Below are 19,164 nucleotides of genomic sequence, written 5' to 3' on the forward strand. Positions count from 1 at the left end.
AAGTTACTAGACTTTTTTACTAAGTTTGGCATTCTGGAAATTGTCCAGAGTGACCGAGGAACAAATTTCACATCAAAACTGTTTCAGAAATGGATGAAACTATTGGATATGAAACATCAACTGTCTACTGCCTATCACCCGGAGATCCAAGGTGAATTAGAGCAGTTTCATCAAACCTTAAAGAGTATGTTAACAAAGTACTGCAGCAGAACAGGAAATGAATGGAACATTGGACTACCTTTGATGTTATGTGAGGTATGCAATGCTTACCAAGAAAGCGTGGGATGTAGTCAGAATGAAATGGTGTTTGGACGAGAAGTAAGAGGACCGATTAAAATGTTGGCAGAAAATGAAAAGATCGAAAGGAAACTGATGGAGAATATGTAAAGAGTTTGAGGAAAAGGATCGGTGAAATAAGAAAGTTTTCCCTCGAAAACCTGAAAACGAGCCAAGGAATATTTAGAAAAGGTTCAATATGAAAAGTAAGAGCAGACAGTTTGCGATATGACGACAGGTGTTGGTTTTCATACCCACAAGGAGATTCCCTCCTACCAATAAGTTCCAAGGACCATACCCTATTTTGAAGAAGATCAGTAACCAGACCTACGTTATTGAAACAGCAGGTAGAAGGAAAAGCCAAAGGAAGGTACACGTTAACTTATATAAGCCATACTTAAGCGAAAACGAGACCGAAGCTTCACAGGTAGCCTATATATGGCACAAACTATTCCATCCATGGAAGAGGAAGACAGATATGAGGTAGGGGTTTTAAGAAAAAGTGAATAATTTGTCCATCATTAGGAACTTGGAAGAGAAATTGACTCATTTGAACAGGGAGCAGCAAGAGGTATTAAGCCAATTGATTAAAAGTTTACCTGAAATTGTCTCAGACGTCCCAAAACGAACCAACTTGACTACGCATGAGACACACCTTAAGACCACAGAAAGACCATTCAAACAACGTGCCTATCTACTGTTGCTGTATCACCGATAAGTGTTGAGAAAATTATTCGCTTATATGTTGCAAAATAAAATAGCCAAACAAAGCTCTAGCCCTTATAGTTCTCTATGCTTGCTCATGAAAAAACCCGACAGATCTTTCAGGATATGCACGGACTATCGAAAGTTGAATTCCATCAGTGTGGGTGACATTTATCCATTGCCACTCATAGACCAATTACTCGACAACATTGGACAAGCGAGGTGTGTCTCTAAGATTGACTTGAGTGTTAAAAGGCTATTATTATATTCCTTTGAACGATGACGCAAAATTTTTATCAGCTCTCAGAATCCTGTTTGGTTTATTTCAATACAATTATGCCATGGAACAGACGCGCCACCTTTCAACGAGTGATGGATAACCTTCTATGATCAATTGAAGGATTAAGCGTATATCTTGACAATATTACGATATATTCGTCCACCTGAGAAGAACATCTCTGAATCTTGAAGAAGGTATTTCAAAATTTGCAAGGAGCACATCTGACGATTAACCTAGAAAGAGTGAATTTTGAAAGGCAACAGTTCGGTACTTAGGATTTGAAGTTGGAAGAGGGCAAATCGCCCTGGTAGCCGCTAACGTCGAAGGAACAAGGAAAGCTTCACCCCCTACAACAAGGAATCAATTACATTGGTTTTTAGGAATGGCAAGATTCTACAGACGGTTTTGCTGGAACTTTTCAGCTGTAGTCGCACCCTTGACAGACTTGACAAGCCCTAAGAAAAAATTTGCATGGCCCAGCGAATGCCAGAAATCTTTCGAGAAGATAAAGGACATATTAATATTGAAACCGATACTGCAAGCAACAGATTTCGAAGTGAAATTCCTTATCCAAGTGGATGCATCAGATAATGGGAATGGGGCTGTCTCATTGCAAGAAGACAAGGAAGGAATTCTTTACCCCGCCTGTTTCATTTCGTTGAAGCTGAAGAAGCATCAATGGGCCTACTCAAAGGTTGAAAAGGAACTGCTAATGCTAATACCAGTGATAAGGAAGTTTGAAGTTCAAGTAAATAGACCACAGAATGAAGAAATTATTGTTTACTCAGATCACAATCCTTTAACTTTTGTTAATAAAATGAAGGATAATAATCAAAGGTTAATTAGATGGTCATTATGTTTGCAACAATATTGTATTATTGTAAAGCATATATCCGGTAAGGAGAGCGTGGTTGCAAAATATTTATCTCGGACTGTATCGGTGGATTCAGGCCTGGGATGAATAATCTTTTTTGGGGAGCTATCTTATTTTATTCACATATTTCATTTGTGTATTTAAGAGATATATAGCCAGCTCGTAAGGTGGGTTCTACTCATGTAAGATTAAATAAATGTAGGTAAATTACATAACCCTTTAATCATTAATTTAGCTATGTTTACATTCAGTTCCCAAAATGTAAATTTACATTATTTTAAAGAATTAGATTTTTATTTCACGTAGTTTGGTTAAGGAGTCTTATATAATCTTGTTAAAAGGTATGTTGTACAGCACACACAATGGATTGCATTATGTTTTCACATAAATGGAAGAGACATGAAGGTTCTCGAATAAATCTATCCTTTTTTTAATGTTACAAGAGGAGGTGGGTGGAGTTAGCTGAGAGTGTTACCATCTTCAAGCTACGAAAGAACCATACTTCAAACTGCAAAGTTGACAACACTGACGTCATGAGAGGCCACTCGGATCCCATGTACACACATCGAGAATGCTTTGCTTGAATCAGTTGGAAGATTCCAAAATGACTTAGGACGACTTATAAGGGCCTAGCATTGCATAGGAGGGAGAGATCCAGCCTGACATTCAAAAAGATCTGTGCTTCCGACAGTCCTCTCGCCCATGCCTCTTCCAACCATCCATTGTGTTACTCTCCAACGTAAATGGTGCTTAATATTTTGTGTTTAATTTCAAAAGAAGTAAAGTAAAGTTATGTTAATACATTTTATTTTGTAAATTTTATGTGACTGGCCCTAAGTGGTTTATTTACAAATTTAAGTGCATCTATGCTTAACCGTTCTGTAACCTTGTGTGAGCCCAAAGGTCATCAGAGTAACATATATGTGTATGTAATTATTGTTCATTATCTATAGTGTTAAAGTATATTTTTTTCATTAATTGTCAGAGTTAAATATTTTTGTATATTAATTTATAGTGACACAAGTGATTGTATTATTCTTGAAGTGTCATTTTTGTCATGTCTAATGTTCAGTTCAGATTTAAATTTTTATTGATTTATTTTGGTATTACTTTTGAATTGCTATTTTTTCATATGATATATATATTGGTGTGCTACTGTCTTAAGCACACATTTGAGTATGAGTTGTTCTCAGATGTATTTAAATGGTTTATTGAACACATCTTAGTGGTTTTTAAGTTTTATTGTGAATAAACAACTGAGTTAAACATCTCCATCACTGGAGGAAGCTGTGTTGGTCCACATGACCAATTCTGGTGAAGTTTAGATATGAACTGAACAAATTACTGATATCCCAAATATCGTACACTTGCTTTAATTTGGCTAAGTGACGGAATCGGAAGACACCTGCATCCGGTGACGTCACAAACTTTCACACGAAGAGACAATGTGTTGACATTAAGAAAGAATGGCAACTCAGCATCTTACATCCTGCTTACAATTTGAGTTGACCATGGCAAATCTCACGGTTAGCTCTTCCAACCAACATGACATATTACGTCATTTGTTTTAAACATGTAATATTACTATTCTAACTATTACATAAGCTCGGCCAGCTATCTCAATTTTTTTTTTTTTTACAAAAATTTAACAAGCCGAAACATGGTTATTAGGTGTGACTGGACATACGTATCATTCTTTGTTCAAAACTAGCTATATCCAACTGAGGACGAATGTCCAAATAGGCACATCAAAAATAATAACAATAATGCATACAAAAAAGATATTACCAAAGCAAAAAGAAAAATGCATGATAAAACCAAGATCATATATATGGTACATTGCTAGCAAATGATTACATGGTACCAAAAAACAAAATAAATTCTGACTTACAAATGATTCGGTAACTTGATAAAGAATAATTGTTACCTTTGTCAGAAATAAGATACTCAATTTTTAGTGCACAAATACGAATTCCTGGTACGTACACGTACCACGGTTTCGTACATATATATATATATATATATATATTTATATATAGGGCTGATACATTTTATTAGATGCCCATAGATTCTGTTATATATCTTATATTTTTTTTTTTTTTTTCTCTTTTCTTTTTTAACATTCCGGCTTATATATTTTTATTAGATGCCGAGAGAAAAAAATGATTTATATCCTTTTTTATTTTATTTATTTTTTTAAATGTTATTTTAAATGTATTTTTAACAATGCAAATGTAGAGAATTTCTTTAATTACATATTACTAGCGTACTAATCAGCTTTTCATACAAACATCATCCTGACAAATTACTCCCTTAGCGAATGAGGTGGCCACTCATACAGCTTTGAATTGGATCAGGTAGGGGGTATTGTCAGGGCTATTCAACTCGTTCCTTTGTAGCTGCTTGCTGTGCCGTAACCTACGCCAAACAAGGATGTTCACGGCGATAAAAATTAACACCGTTACACAAAAACTAGCCAGTAATATAGGGTGAAGAATCTCTTTGTAAGTCGGTGACAGGTGGTCCTTTTCGGTAAGTTTCATTAAGCGTTTTGCCACACTTCCTTTATAGGGGAGAGGAAGTGCGGGCATTGTAGAGGTCCACGTGAAGTTCGCGAAGTAAGCTCGTTCTCTGATGATTGTCCGTAGGCCAGTCACCATGGAATTCGGGGAAGTCCCGATACAGCCATCTGCTGCGACGAAGATGTTGTTGAAGGATGTGGATCCGTCAGGGCATGATACATTGAAGCCGTCCTTGTCGTATCGTATCCACGAGCCATTATTTAGTCTGCAATTGAATTCTTTATTGTCAAAGGGATAAAGCCTATCCAGACAATTTTCACTTGTATGGGAGAGAGCACCGTCTAGCACTATACCTAACTCGCATGAATCCATTAAGTTTTTACGGAATTCAAATGAGTCAGCTGTACATATTTTTCTATCCATTGCATCTGAACAGTGAGTTAATTGATTTAAGTCTTTAATGACCGTATATGTTTCCTTGTCTGGGGAAATCAATACGTGTCCTGTCAAACTGGATATTACTGGATTTGAGTGATTCGTCATGAAAGTCGGAAATGGTGATATCCTGTAAGATTGCCAGGCATCAGAAGAATCAAAGGGAATTGTAATCCTAATCTTGTTATTATCTACGTTTACTGTAATTAGGCTGTAATAAAATTCTAACCTATGTTCGTCTAACAAAGGAACATAGCCTAGTTTATCCCTAGTGTTCTCCAGAACTAATTTTAAGTAACGTATAGGCAACAAATGGGGCGACAATACACCTTTAGTTGCTAACGTGATAGCTTCTACATAATCCTTGGATTTCTCAATGAAATGTGCAATTCTGTTATGTATGTGATCTATCTTTGAATCATAATACGTTAATGTTGCTAACAAATCCTGTACTTCCATAATTTGAACGATATTATCTGAATGTTCATTTAACAAATCCATAATTTTATTGATTGAAGCTAACTGATCCCTTAGTTCTGACATAATCAATTCATCTTTATGAGTCAAGAACTCAATTTTCTTATTTTGATTACTAATTTTAAGACGATTGGAAAGTCCTAAACCTAAACTTGCAACAGACCCAAAGATGCTTAATGCAGCATAAATGAACGGATTCCGTCTTTCTTTTTGTTCGTGTCCTACAGTCCACATCAAAAGGTCATAAGCCAAAGATCCTGTCTCTCCAGTCTTATTTTTCAAGTCATCAGATAGCATCTCTGCAACTTTTAATGTTGATCCAAGCAAACTCTCTGTAGTCAAATGAAAATGTCTTCTATGCAACTCATCCAATGAGGCAGAAAACCTGGAAATGGCGGTTCTTAAGCTAGTGACATCATTCTCTTGAAGAAAAATTGCTTGCATATTCACTTCTACAACTACGTTGGTTGATGTAATAAAGACGTCTTCTTGTCTTTCAACTATAGTGTCATATTTAAAATTTATACTTTTAGTTTTAGAGCTCATCCCACACGAGAAAAATGTCTGAGCGAACAATATCACTCCCAACAACAAAAAATTCATCTTGGAAACCTGTAACGAGAAAAAACATATGTAATTACTCCTGTATTTAAAAAGAAAACTTTTAGTCACAAAAATTAAAATTTTTCCTCACTTCTTTTTAATTTCTTATGTGAGACAATGGTATTATTCTCTCATCCGTGGGTTGGGCTACGTTTTGAATTCTAAACCTATTGGCCGTTAATGTTTCCAAAATGTTAAATGGGCCTTCAAACTTAGGTGTTAGTTTATAGTTGATCCCTTTTCTGACATTGATTTGAATATAGATGTTATCACCCACGGTATATGTTTTAGTTGGTTTCGCTATTTTATCATGATTCCTTTTCATTATGATTTGTGATTCTTCTAAATTCTTTCGTAGGATATCATATCGACTTATACTTGCTTTTATACATTCTTTTAAAGGATTTGATAGATTAGTTGTAGGCGTTAATACATGGAAAGGTGTTCTAACTGGGGTACCATACAATGCTTCATGCGGTGACATTTTAATTGATATATGATATGAATGATTCAGAGTACTCAGTGCCGCCGGTATTGCAATATCCCAGTTGGGGTCTGATCCCCCTAGTGTTACCCTCAATATATTTAATATCTTCCTATTTGCTCTTTCCACTAGCCCATTCGACTCTGGGTGATATATCATGGTATTAACCTTCTTTATGTTGAGGAATTCACACAATGAGGTAAGAAAGTGATTATTAAATTCACCACCCGAGTCTGAGATTATCATGTGTGGAATTCCATGTTTACAAATGTAACACTCGTAAAACTTCCTAGCGCATTCAATCGCAGTTTTAGTTTTAAGCGCTATTAGTTCTGTATATCGAGTTAAAGCATCTATAATTACTAAGAGGTGCTTATTTCCTCTGTCTGACTCGTAAAATCCTGTTAACAAATCTAAATGTATTCTTTCAAAGGGTTGATTGGGAACAGGATAAGCTCCTAAGCTGACAGGTGTTTTCGTATGCCCTTTGTTTTCCTGACATGTGCGACAATTAGCTATGTGTCTTTTTATATCTGTAAGCATTGTATGCCAATAAAACAATGATTTGGCTTTCTGTGACATTAATGAGAACCCAGGGTGTCCATGTAATGGATTTGAATGCAACCAATTCAGGACAGTGGAAACAAGTGAGTTTGGTACTACTACCTGGTCGTTAGTTACATGTGGTGTATTGCGGGTTTTCCTTGTCACAGTCCTACACAGAATATTATCTTTGATTACATAATTCTGCTGCTTATACTTTATATATTCTTTTTCTTTATGATTGCCTTTCAAAGCATTTATAATTGTTTCTATTTTCTGATCTTTTCCTTGCTCAGTCTGTAACAATTCAGCACTCCAGCCTAAATCTTCTTGTTCAGATATTGTTTTTACAATAGGCATGGATGTTGATATATCTATTAATTCAGCTAAAGACTCCGTACAAGATGACACGGGGTTGCGTGATAATGCATCCGCAATGATATTTGCTTTCCCAGGTAAATACCCGATTCTTGCGCCAAAATCTTGAATGATTAAATGCCACCGAGTTCGTTTAGGGCTGTGATTGAAGCCTTTAAAGAACTCTGTTAGTGGTTTATGGTCAGTAAGAACCTTAACGGGATAACCGTAAATTATGAACTTAAAATGCACTAGCGAATTAACAATAGCTAGTCCTTCCTTGTCTATTACAGCATACTTACTTTCGGAAGTTCTCAATTTTCGAGAATAGAAAGCTATCGGGAAAAACTGTTTATCATATTGCTGAAGCAATACCCCTCCTACTCCTAAGTCTGAGGCGTCTGTTGCAATGAAGAATTCCTTACCGAAGTCAGGAAATTTTAAGATAGGAGAACTACACAGTTCATCTTTCAAAGTATTAAACGCCTGTTGATGTTGCTCAGACCATATGAAATCTACGCCCTTCTTCGTAAGATCAGTTAAAGGAGCGGCTATTATTGAATAGTTGCGTATAAAACGCCTGTAATATCCACTACAACCCAGAAATTGCTGTATTCCCTTGACATTAGTAGGTATGGGAAAATTACGTATAGCCGACACCTTATCATGGACTACTTTAAGACCTTGGCTTGACACCATGAAACCCAAATATATTAATTCTGTTTTGAAAAATTCACACTTACTAATCTTTACCCTTAAGTTATGTTGTCTTAATCTCTGTAGTACTAGTTCTAACTTACGTAGATGTTCCTCTAAGGTGTTGGAAAAGATTACAAGATCATCCATATAGGCATGCAATATATCCCCTAACAAGTCTCCAAACACTATGTTAATCATTCTTGTAAATGGTATAGGAGCACAACGTAAACCAAAAGGCATCCGTAAAAATTCATAATGTCCCCTGGCTGTGCTGAAGGCTGTGTATGGGATACTATCTTCTTCTAATGATATCTGGTGAAAGCCTTTAAGTAAGTCCAAGCTGGTAAAATATTTATTCTGTCCTAACAAAGACAAAATATCGTCAGTACATGGCACTGGGAATCGATCAGGGATCGTTTCCTCGTTTAGACGACGAAAGTCGACGCAGATACGCCATGTTCGATCTTTTTTCGGTACAACTATTAAAGGAAAATTATAAGGGCTATTTGATTTTCTAATGACTCCTTCCTCTAACATTTTACCTACTTCATCATTTATTTCATTCTGGAATTTCATAGGGAGTCTGTACGAGGGTACATATATAATTTTCTGTTTGTCTTTTAACCTTATTTGATGCTCGATCACATCTGTTTTCCCTAAGGATCCATCCGTAGTGGAAAAGACATCTGTATATTTATTTAAAAGTTCAAATATTTTCTGCTGAATTTCTTCGTCTTGAATGTCCTTACTGATTTTATTTTTAATAGATCGTAAAAGGGATTCATCCGCAACTGATTGAGAGTGATTGATTTCAGCAACGGTAAGAATACGATGTTTATAAACTTCTACATCCAAGATATGTTGATTTTTGTGAATTACTAAAGTGTTATTTAAATGATTACAGACTTCGATATTACATTGCTGATGTGAGCCTACTGTATAAATAGCTTGTGTGACAGACAATCCGTTGGTTTTCAAAGTATCGGAAAGGATTAATATTTCAGATCCCGGTAGTGTTTTCTTTATTTGCACTATTAAATTCGAAGGTATGTTTGGTTCGATATATTGCGTGCAAGATGATATTACGGGTGAACGAGAATTCTGCTGGGTCGCGTATATTATTTCTTTATTAGTGAGACAAGTTATTGGTTCTTCAACGTACGTTACGGTTACATTTGTCGTCTCCTTTTTATCCAAAACTGACTTTAAAGTATCAGAAGACTTATAGAATTTCCCTTTGATATACACGCCGTGCTTTGCAGGAGCTAAGATAATGTTTTGATTTCCCATAGATGGGTATCCTATAATTACAGCTGGATACATATTAATGTTTTTCACAACAACAAATGTATCGGCAAACGTGCGATTACCGACTCTGAACTGAACATGAGTTATGCCTATGACGTTTAATTCATTATTTCCTATACCTGAAAGTCTGATTCCTGATTTTTCAATCGGAAAGTTCGAAAACAACAAATGATGCGTCTTCAAATCCATAATATTACGTGGACTACCAGAGTCAAAAAATAACGTAAAGGATTTGTGTTCTAAATTTACAGCATATAAGGTTGGCCGTAACTCATTTTGGCTTATTATCGTATGAATACGTTGCAAATCTATGGGAGCATGCACTGTTTTACTTAATTCGGCCGTGTGTTTCATAGGAAAATCTATTGTCTCACAATTATCTGATAAAACATTAAATTGATTATTCAATACTATTGATGTTGACATAAATGACCTTGACCCAACATCACTCTCTTCCCCTCTAGAGTTAACTATGTGGTATTTGCTTTGCTCTGCACATTCTGAAAATTAGGCTGACTTTGCGAGGTCTGGTTTGACGGCCCAGGCTCAGCGATATTTGAAGAAGTGTTTGTTTGTTTCGGACTCTGAACTGCATTGACATTTTGTTGTTTCTTCTTATTGTTAAAATGAGGATTTTTCTTTTTATTTCCATATGGAACTGACTGTGGAATTGACTGTGTATTTCTAGGATATTGTTGTGTCTTACGCGCGTAACATTGACTATAAGAATGTGATCCTGTGTTGTGAACTGAACAAAATTTCGTTCTACAGTCTGCGCTTATGTGACCTTGACGTTTGCAGTTGTAACACGTCACTCCCGCTACTGGATTATTAATTACGTTCACTGTTTGTGGTTTTGTTTCATTCTTAGCAAAAACTTGAGTTAACACGGGATCGAGATCTGGACACTTGGACATGTGTTTCTTTATCTGTTTATAGACATCCAATTCCGTACTTGCAGGCATTAACTTCTTATCAAAGCACCGCACTAAAGCTTCAGGCAACATAAGTGTCATGCAAGTTAAATACATTAATCGTAAAAAATCTTTCACGGAGATATTATCGTTAGTAACCCAAGTGGAATTACCTAAAATGTCCTGATATTCGTTAAGCCTATCAGCTATGAGAGCTGCTCTCTCAACAACATTAAGCCGATTCATAGTGGCTTGATTAAGTGTATTTCGTAACGTTAACACTACATCCAAAGCTTCCTCACCCCCATAGATCGCGCGTAACCTAACTTTGAAATCATCCCAAGTAACTGCTTCCTGAAATGAAACACCTCTTAAATACGCACTCGCATCCCCCTTAGAAAAATCTATAAAACTTTTAGCTTCTTGTAATTGTACAAAAGGATCTACAATTTGTTTGGCATTTAAATGGGCATCAACGGATGAAATCCATGACTCCACATTTTGTGGCAAGAACCCGTTGACACGGCCTTGAAAAGGAAGGATTGCTGACCTGGCATTTACAAGCGTCACAATTGGAGGAGGATTAGCCTGGCCTACACCACTAGGTCCAGGGGTAGGGCTGACAGGAGGAGCCATGACTGCTGTATTCTTTTTTTTTTTCCATCTCTTTGACCCCTTTCAATCCTATCAAAATATCTATATGAGTACAGACGCCCACTGCGTAAACGCATATGTATAATAAAATTCCCCCAACAATGTTACTAATCCCAATACATTTCCCCCCAAGAGTTTATGAAAGAAAAAGGAATTAGCACAAAGAAAGAAAAATTCTAAATGAGAATTCGGAGTTTCTTATAACAAAGTTTAGGAATTCACTCACCCCAGTAATAATTGACTAACGACTTGTGATAACTACACTTCACTGCCCAAACTGAAATGAATACAAAATCTCTGTACTTAGCTTTATATGAAGTCGTCTCTCTCTCTCTCTCTCTCTTGATGTTTTGTTAGCGATGTCTCGTTCTAGTTTCTTGTTGTTTGTAGTTCTTCCTGGATATGTCTTGCAATAGTTGAATGCCAGTCCTTGGGTTTCCTAGGATGTTGATTGAAGATTCACTTTGTATACTAACATATGTTGGTGTTAGTATTTCCGTTGGACTTAGTCAAAATTGTAGATTTTTGTAGATAGTTTTTGAGTTCTTGAAGATCTTTATCAGGTATTACAGCTTTTATGTTGAAGTCTTGAAGATATATCTCTGGTTTTACAGCTATTTATTTTGAAGTCTTGAAGATATTTCTCTAATTCTTAGAGTTTAATCGCTGCCTTAGAGTTTAACCGCTGTCTTTGAGTTTAATCGCTGCCACCATTTATTGGTGTGCTACTGTCTTAAGCACACATTTGAGTATGAGTTGTTTTCAGATGTATTTAAATGGTTTATTGAACACATCTTAGTGGTTTTTAAGTTTTATTGTGAATAAACAACTGAGTTAAACATCTCCATCACTGGAGGAAGCTGTGTTGGTCCACATGACCAATTCTGGTGAAGTTTAGATATGAACTGAACAAATTACTGATATCCCAAATATCGTACACTTGCTTTAATTTGGCTAAGTGACGGAATCGGAAGACACCTGCATCCGGTGACGTCACAAACTTTCACACGAAGAGACAATGTGTTGACATTAAGAAAGAATGGCAACTCAGCATCTTACATCCTGCTTACAATTTGAGTTGACCATAGCAAATCTCACGGTTAGCTCTTCCAACCAACATGACATATTACGTCATTTGTTTTAAACATGTAATATTACTATTCTAACTATTACATAAACAGTACATGTTTTTGTAAAGTGTGTATTATTTTCGATCACCAATAATTAACTTCAGTGTCTTCCTCTTATCCCCGACTTACACCGAAGTAAGAGGTTGATTCTAGAGTAGTTCCCGTTAAAAGTAAAGAAATCACCCAGTTTTGTTTTGAGTGTAACGTAAAGAGACCTTTAGATGTTCAGTGTTCATATATATTAACGTCTGGGAGTTACGTTACTATTCTCGACGGTATCAGATTTATGTAAGATAATGCTGGTGAGTTTGGAGCTAGAGAGTTTACTTAATTCGCTAGTCATAATAATAGGGATATGCCATCTTACCCTTCGGTTATGTCGATAAAATGATCCCAGACAACAACTTGCACGGACAAATCTGCAACCCGAAATAAAGGAAGGGTATGTCAATTTCAGCGTGTTATTTACTCATCCAAATAATTGTATAACGTTTAAAACTTTTACGATGACTCGCCTCATTCGTAAATAATATTCTAAATCAATAAAATGAAAATTCTGAAAATAAAATTATTTGGAAACGAAATGAATACGGAAATGGAGCAAAAAAGTTATATTTTGCCTAAAAAAAAAAAAATTAGTTCATATGCATGTTGTATAGATCAGAATTCGTTTCAAGAATATAGAATTTATTTTATAACCACCCTCCCCACCCCCCTCAAAAAAATAGGAAAAATTTGAATGAGGGCGGAAAAAAGTCAATATTTTATGTAATAAAAATATGATCGGCTTATCTGCAAGATGAAAATTATTATTATTATTATATATATATATATATATATATATATATATATATATATATATATATATATATATATATATATATATATATATATATATATATATATATATATATATATATATATATATATATATACACACAAACAATTAGTATAAAGAAGAAAGTTTCATTTTATATTTTGATGAAGTAGGCTACCATTATCATTTTACAGGTCATTGTTGCTGAGTAGTGGAAAGAACTGAAAATATCAACAATAAATAATCTGAAAAAAATACAGTAAATTTCAGCATGTGACATCTCAGTCAAACATGCTAACACACACTTGTTAGCCATATCATCTGCTCACACCTCCCAACACTGATAAACTATATTATTAAGATTTTTATTACGTAAACCACTCAATACTGATGAGTAAAAAAAAAAATAATTTATTAAAGAAAAAAAGAAGTGACTAAATTTACACATACGACATCTTAGCTAAACAAACACACACGTCGTTGCCATATCATCCACTCACACTTTCAAACAATAACCTGCTCTAAAGCTATCAATATATTTCCATAACCAGGTCATTATTGATGAGTACCGAAAAGCACTAAACAGATAAAAAATAATCTAAGAAAATGCACTATATATTGATAAGTGACATCTTTTCCAAAAATACTAACCAACAAACGGTAGCCATATCATCCACCTACACATTTCAATAATAACAATCTATATTAGTATAAATGGCATTATGTAAAAAGGTCATTACTGGTGAATAAAAAAAAAAAGAAAAATTAGCATTAAAAAAATAGAATGAATTTCAAAATGCAACATCTCAGAAACTTACTCACACGTGGTAGCCAACACTTATACACCAACACTCTCCACCAATAACAAACTCTACAATCATCAACAGTAGTGTGTAACAAAATATTACGTATAAAACTTGTTTTGGTTACTCACCTTATTTAGGTTATGTAGGTCGATCTCTAACCTTAACAAGTTCAGAAATGAAGGAAGCAGCAGAGTTGGGTTGTAGCACATCTTGTCCCGACAGTGGCTGATAGCCTTCTGTCTCACTACAGGTGGATCAATCTCAAATTCGTGACAGCTAAAAATATATCAATAAATGAATAAATAAACATGTTTTTCAATATATGCTAGGGGTCTAGGTCAACCTACCACACCTATACATGGTTAAAAAGTTCACTTCATACTATGCAGAGACCCCAATTACTATAATCCTCTATATAATGTTGATGTGTTGGAGAACGGTAGAAGATATTATTAACAATAATCCAGTTGTTATGATCAGTCAGTTTTTTTTTTATCTTGACTCAAGTCTGTATGCTTATCGCATCTTTCTTGACTGTTAATGGTGTGTAAATGAATATTGGAAAGTAAATAACCTATTTCCAAATAAATAGAAAAATTTTAATGTTCCCTCAAATGGAAAGCAAAAGAGGCAGAGTAAGGAAAATTTAATATTTTTCTTTTTTTTACTCTAGACAAAAATTCTTAATTTTTAACTTGTATTGAGGCCTATGCTATTTTTTTTTTTAAACCTTGAAAAGTATTTATCATGCCATCCCAAACACTAAAGTAGAAAGTCGTAGACCGGCAGCTATATGACTGAACAAACCTTGCGTCATTCTAAGAGAGATTCTGAGAAAAAGCTACAGAAGATATTAAATTAGTGGAAGGGAGAGTGCTGGCTGTGAAACATTAATAAAATCAACTCTTAAGTCTCCCATGAAAACTGTTTGGAAAAAAGTTTGAAAGGTTAGTGGTATGTTTTTTTCTCTTACGTTTACACCCCTTAAAAACGAATGATATTGCCACAAGTGAGCCTTCTAATGTTGGATGAGAAACTGTGCCAACATTTTCTATGTTTCTCAAGCTCGAAAAATCATTCTAGTAACCTTAAGCAAATTCGTGAATCCCATATTGCTTCAAGGAAGAAACAATATTAAATGAAATGTTAATAAAATATCTTAGAAAATGAAAAGGATTTTTGCTTGAAAATCATGAACAGGAAATGGGAGACTGGTATACCACTAAAATACTGGAAAATTATTATTATCCATCCAGTTAGGAAACCTAATGAGGATGTATTGGAATGCACCAGCTAAAAATGAATTGTCATGGATTAACCTACTGTATATGGAAGCTAATGAAAAAGATGATCAACACCAGACAAATTTGTATCTGGAATCAAATAGGTTGATATCTGCATGTCAATTCAGTTTTCGAAAGACCAGATATTCTCCGCGTTCATTGCCTATAAACAACGGAATTCAAAAAGGTATTTCTAAGAAATGTCAAACCATTGGTATTTTCTTCAATCCTTAGAAAACCTGTGACATTACTTAGTAAAATCATATAATCAAAGAGCTCTACATAATAGGGGCTCATGGTAACATGATCAGATTCATCAACTCTTTTCTATTGGATATATTTATGAAAGTTAGAGTGGAAACACATTATCAAGATCTTTCATTCAAGAGAAAAGAATTCTTCAGGGAAACACCCTTAGTGTTACTTCTCTGCCATTGCCATCAATAGCATTTTATAAAATTTCCCTTCCTGTAAAGAGTTCTCTGCTTGTAGAAGATTGGCAATGTACTACACTAGCTATGATGCCACGTCAGCCTATAGAAATTTTAAAAAATCCACCAATGCCACCTGTAAACGAGCAGATGAGCATGTTTTTTTTTTTTTTTTTTTTTTTTTTTTTTTTTTTTTTTTTTTAAGGACAGGGACTATAATTTCCTAGCAATAGACTTGCTGAAATATTATTCAACACAAATTTGAAAAATACTACTGTACTTATCAAAAAGAAATTAAATCTATGGGCATGATATCTGATAGTAAACTTACCTGTTCTAGTCACATTGATGCCCTATAATTGAGGGTAAAAGAATCTCCAGAAGTTTTAAGATTTGTTTTAGTTTGAAAACAGAGAAATGGTTATTATTGAGGCTGGATGATTAAAAGCTTGAATATGGCTGTCATATGTATTCTTCTGCATGCAAAAATAAATTGGAACTGCTGAATATTAGATCAGGTTAATAGATCAAGTTAATGACATTTCTCTCAAAAGGAGAAAAATTCAGAAAAACAATTACTCCCAGTCATGAAGAAAGATAATCCCGTAAGAAATTAATTTTAAATTCTGTGAATATGATGTACGTAGAGATTATATAAGGTTATATATCGATAGCTCACATTAAGAGAATTGTGTTGGATGTACCGTAGTCCACAAGTACGAGTCAAATTTAGTTGAGCTAACTCACACTGCCTCTCTATTTAATGCAGATATGACGGCATTAATGAAAGGCTTTGGAGCTTCTATTAGAAACTATGGATAAAATGTTTGTAAGATGCTATGATTCAAAGAGAGCATAAGTTTCTCTTAAAAGTTTTAATAGACTTCACCCATTAGTTCTGAAATCTCATCAGTGCCTTTTCCTGATTTCCAGTCGGCACAAAACTGCTCCTTTCTGCTCTGCTCCCTCTCATTGGGGAATTCGGGGACATGAAGTAGCAGATAGGGAAGAGAAAGAAGAGAAAGTAGCTGTCCTGAATAAAAATCAATGTATAAAAGTAGTTCCCCACGACATAAAATTATATTTTAAGTTTTATAAGGGGCAAGAGAAGTGATTTTTCTCCACTCCTCACTAATAGTGGAAAAGTTAAAAACATAATGGATAATATCCAACCCCCGGTATAAATAATTTGTTTGCAACTGAAACATTTGAGTGGAACTCAGTATTTGTAAATTAACGTTGGAAGAACATTCTTAATGGTAAATCAGTTGCTGATATTTTAGATGTTGATGCAGATGCTCTCTCCTGTTGGATATGTAAATGAAATTTAATGTATTTTTTTTTTATTAATTAATTCTTAATATATGAATGCCATGAAACTATGAGTAAATGTTGATCTAAAAATAAAAAGGTTTTTCTATTTTTACATGTTCAAACAATTATTAAAGCAGTGAATGACCTGACGTGTCCAAGTACCCCGCCTCTGGCTAAAAATTCTATTCCAATCCAATCCACTTTATATCACAGGTAAAGATGGATTAAAATAAAAAGTGACTTCTTAATAAAACACCAAGATGACCCTCTATCAAGCCATGCCAACGCACCATTTGAAAAAGATAAGGCAGGGTAATCTGACTAAAGATTCTGCAGTCCAAGGCAGCTAAAAACCATGCTATATAGACTATGGCACTATAGAAGACCGGAAAACATTGTTTTGTGTTTGCATAATATGTTTACCAAAAGGTGAGTCCCTCTTCTACCGTCAGTGTCTAGGCAAATGCACCTCAGAACAGTTTTGTTATCCCAAAAACCAAGAATGAATGGTGTTGTTTGCTTAGTTTTGTTAGATATGTGAGCACAGAAAATATTATTAGGAGTAGATTAGACTATCTATTGTATTCATGTGCAGTACTAGAATGGGCACTCGGTAGAGCGCAAACCTTTGCCTATATGATGTATATTTCAAGATAGGCAATTGGAATGTGCACATTTTGACATCAGTTTTCATACAAATTGAATAAAAATTTACCAAGATATATCGAAAAGACGTTTTATACCTTTTCGTTACCTTTACCTTTGACCCAATCCCCTCAAAATTCAAATAAAATTGTCCTTGGCTCATGGCCAACCATCCCCCCAAATCTAAACCAGGCCAATGACATTACTAGATCATGTATGTTACAAGATCTTTTTTTACCCTTTCGTAACGCTTCCATTGAATTTTGACCCAATCACTCCGAAAATCTGATCAAATTGTCCTTGGATCCTGGTCAATCATCGCAGCAAATTTCATGAGATTTGGTCAAATAGTTTTTGAGTTTTGTGATTTGTTTTTTTTTACCTTTTCGTGACATTGGCTTCGACATTTGACCCAGTCTCTCTCAAAATCTAATCAAATCAACCCACGAAATATCATAAGATTCGGTCAAATATTTTTTGAGTTATGCGAATCACAAACACACATACATACAAACACACCGACATACATACTCACAGACATACAAACACACAGACAAACAAACGAGCCTATGCCTATCAAAACATAACCTTTGCTGCAACGAAATTAGGGAAGGTGATAAAGAGTCATTATGTGGTAAGGAACCATTATCAAAAAATTACCCATCCTCAAATGGAACCAAAAACTTTCAACCAACTGTTTATCAGCAGGTAACTCATACTTTAGCCCCTCTACTGCCTATGTACTTTTGTGTGAGATTTTCTAAAATCGGCCATCTTATATACCCATTTTCATTGGCCTTCAGTCTATGTACTTGACTACATGGGCCAAATTTCATACATCCTGGTATGGAAATACCTTATGAGCGAACATCAATTTCATCTATTTTATACCCACCTAGAAGTGTAGTTCTTTTAATGTTTGGAAGTTATTCAGTGCTCCTTCTTGTACGACGGGCTTTCAAAAGGTTAGCGTTGTCAGTCATCACCCCATGAAGAACTTTTTCCATCAACCTTTAATAGATTTCTTGGTCTAGTTTTATTGTTTGGTCTATTACAGTGCTCAGGAACATCGTGCAGCTACCTTTAGCCATGCATTGCGTTCTTGAGGTTAAATGGTCTCAATGGCAAGAATATGATTTCATATCTGCCATGTCAAACCATTTCAAAGACATATTCTTGGGCTTTTTGTATAGACCTAGCGGCACTCTTAATATCGAAAGCATCTTAATATCGAAAGCATTCAAGTTGTGTATTTTCTTATATTCCCTAGTTTTCAGCTCTTTGCCTTCCACAAGTAGGTAGTTCTGAAGGGTACAGGGGATTTATATAATTTTCATTGTATTTATGTTACCAACTTTTCTTAGAAAATTTAAAACATTAATGCTTAGTGTTGATGAACATTGTTGCTGAATTTTGGTATACGTTTTTATCACAATAATCTGAAAATATTCAAGACTATCCATAATACCTAGCAAGGGAGATTTCATAAGGTATTCTACCTCCATACTTATATTCTGCATCATCGTCCGTAATTTGTCCTGTCTTTTAAATAGGAATTTTGGGACTTTGTGATGTTTTTGTAACATGAGGCTTTTTTTTTAATGTGA

General features: G+C 34.9%; 1 protein-coding gene across 2 annotated transcripts in view; it reads left to right on the top strand.

Annotated features, from left to right (window-relative positions):
• LOC137623357 (integrin beta-PS-like) overlaps window positions 1-19,164 on the top strand; it is a 1,240,954-nt gene that overhangs the window by 671,336 nt on the left and 550,454 nt on the right. The window lies entirely within an intron of this gene.

The sequence above is a fragment of the Palaemon carinicauda genome, chromosome 30, assembly GCF_036898095.1.
Source record: "Palaemon carinicauda isolate YSFRI2023 chromosome 30, ASM3689809v2, whole genome shotgun sequence".
NCBI classification, from domain to species: Eukaryota; Metazoa; Arthropoda; class Malacostraca; order Decapoda; family Palaemonidae; genus Palaemon; species Palaemon carinicauda.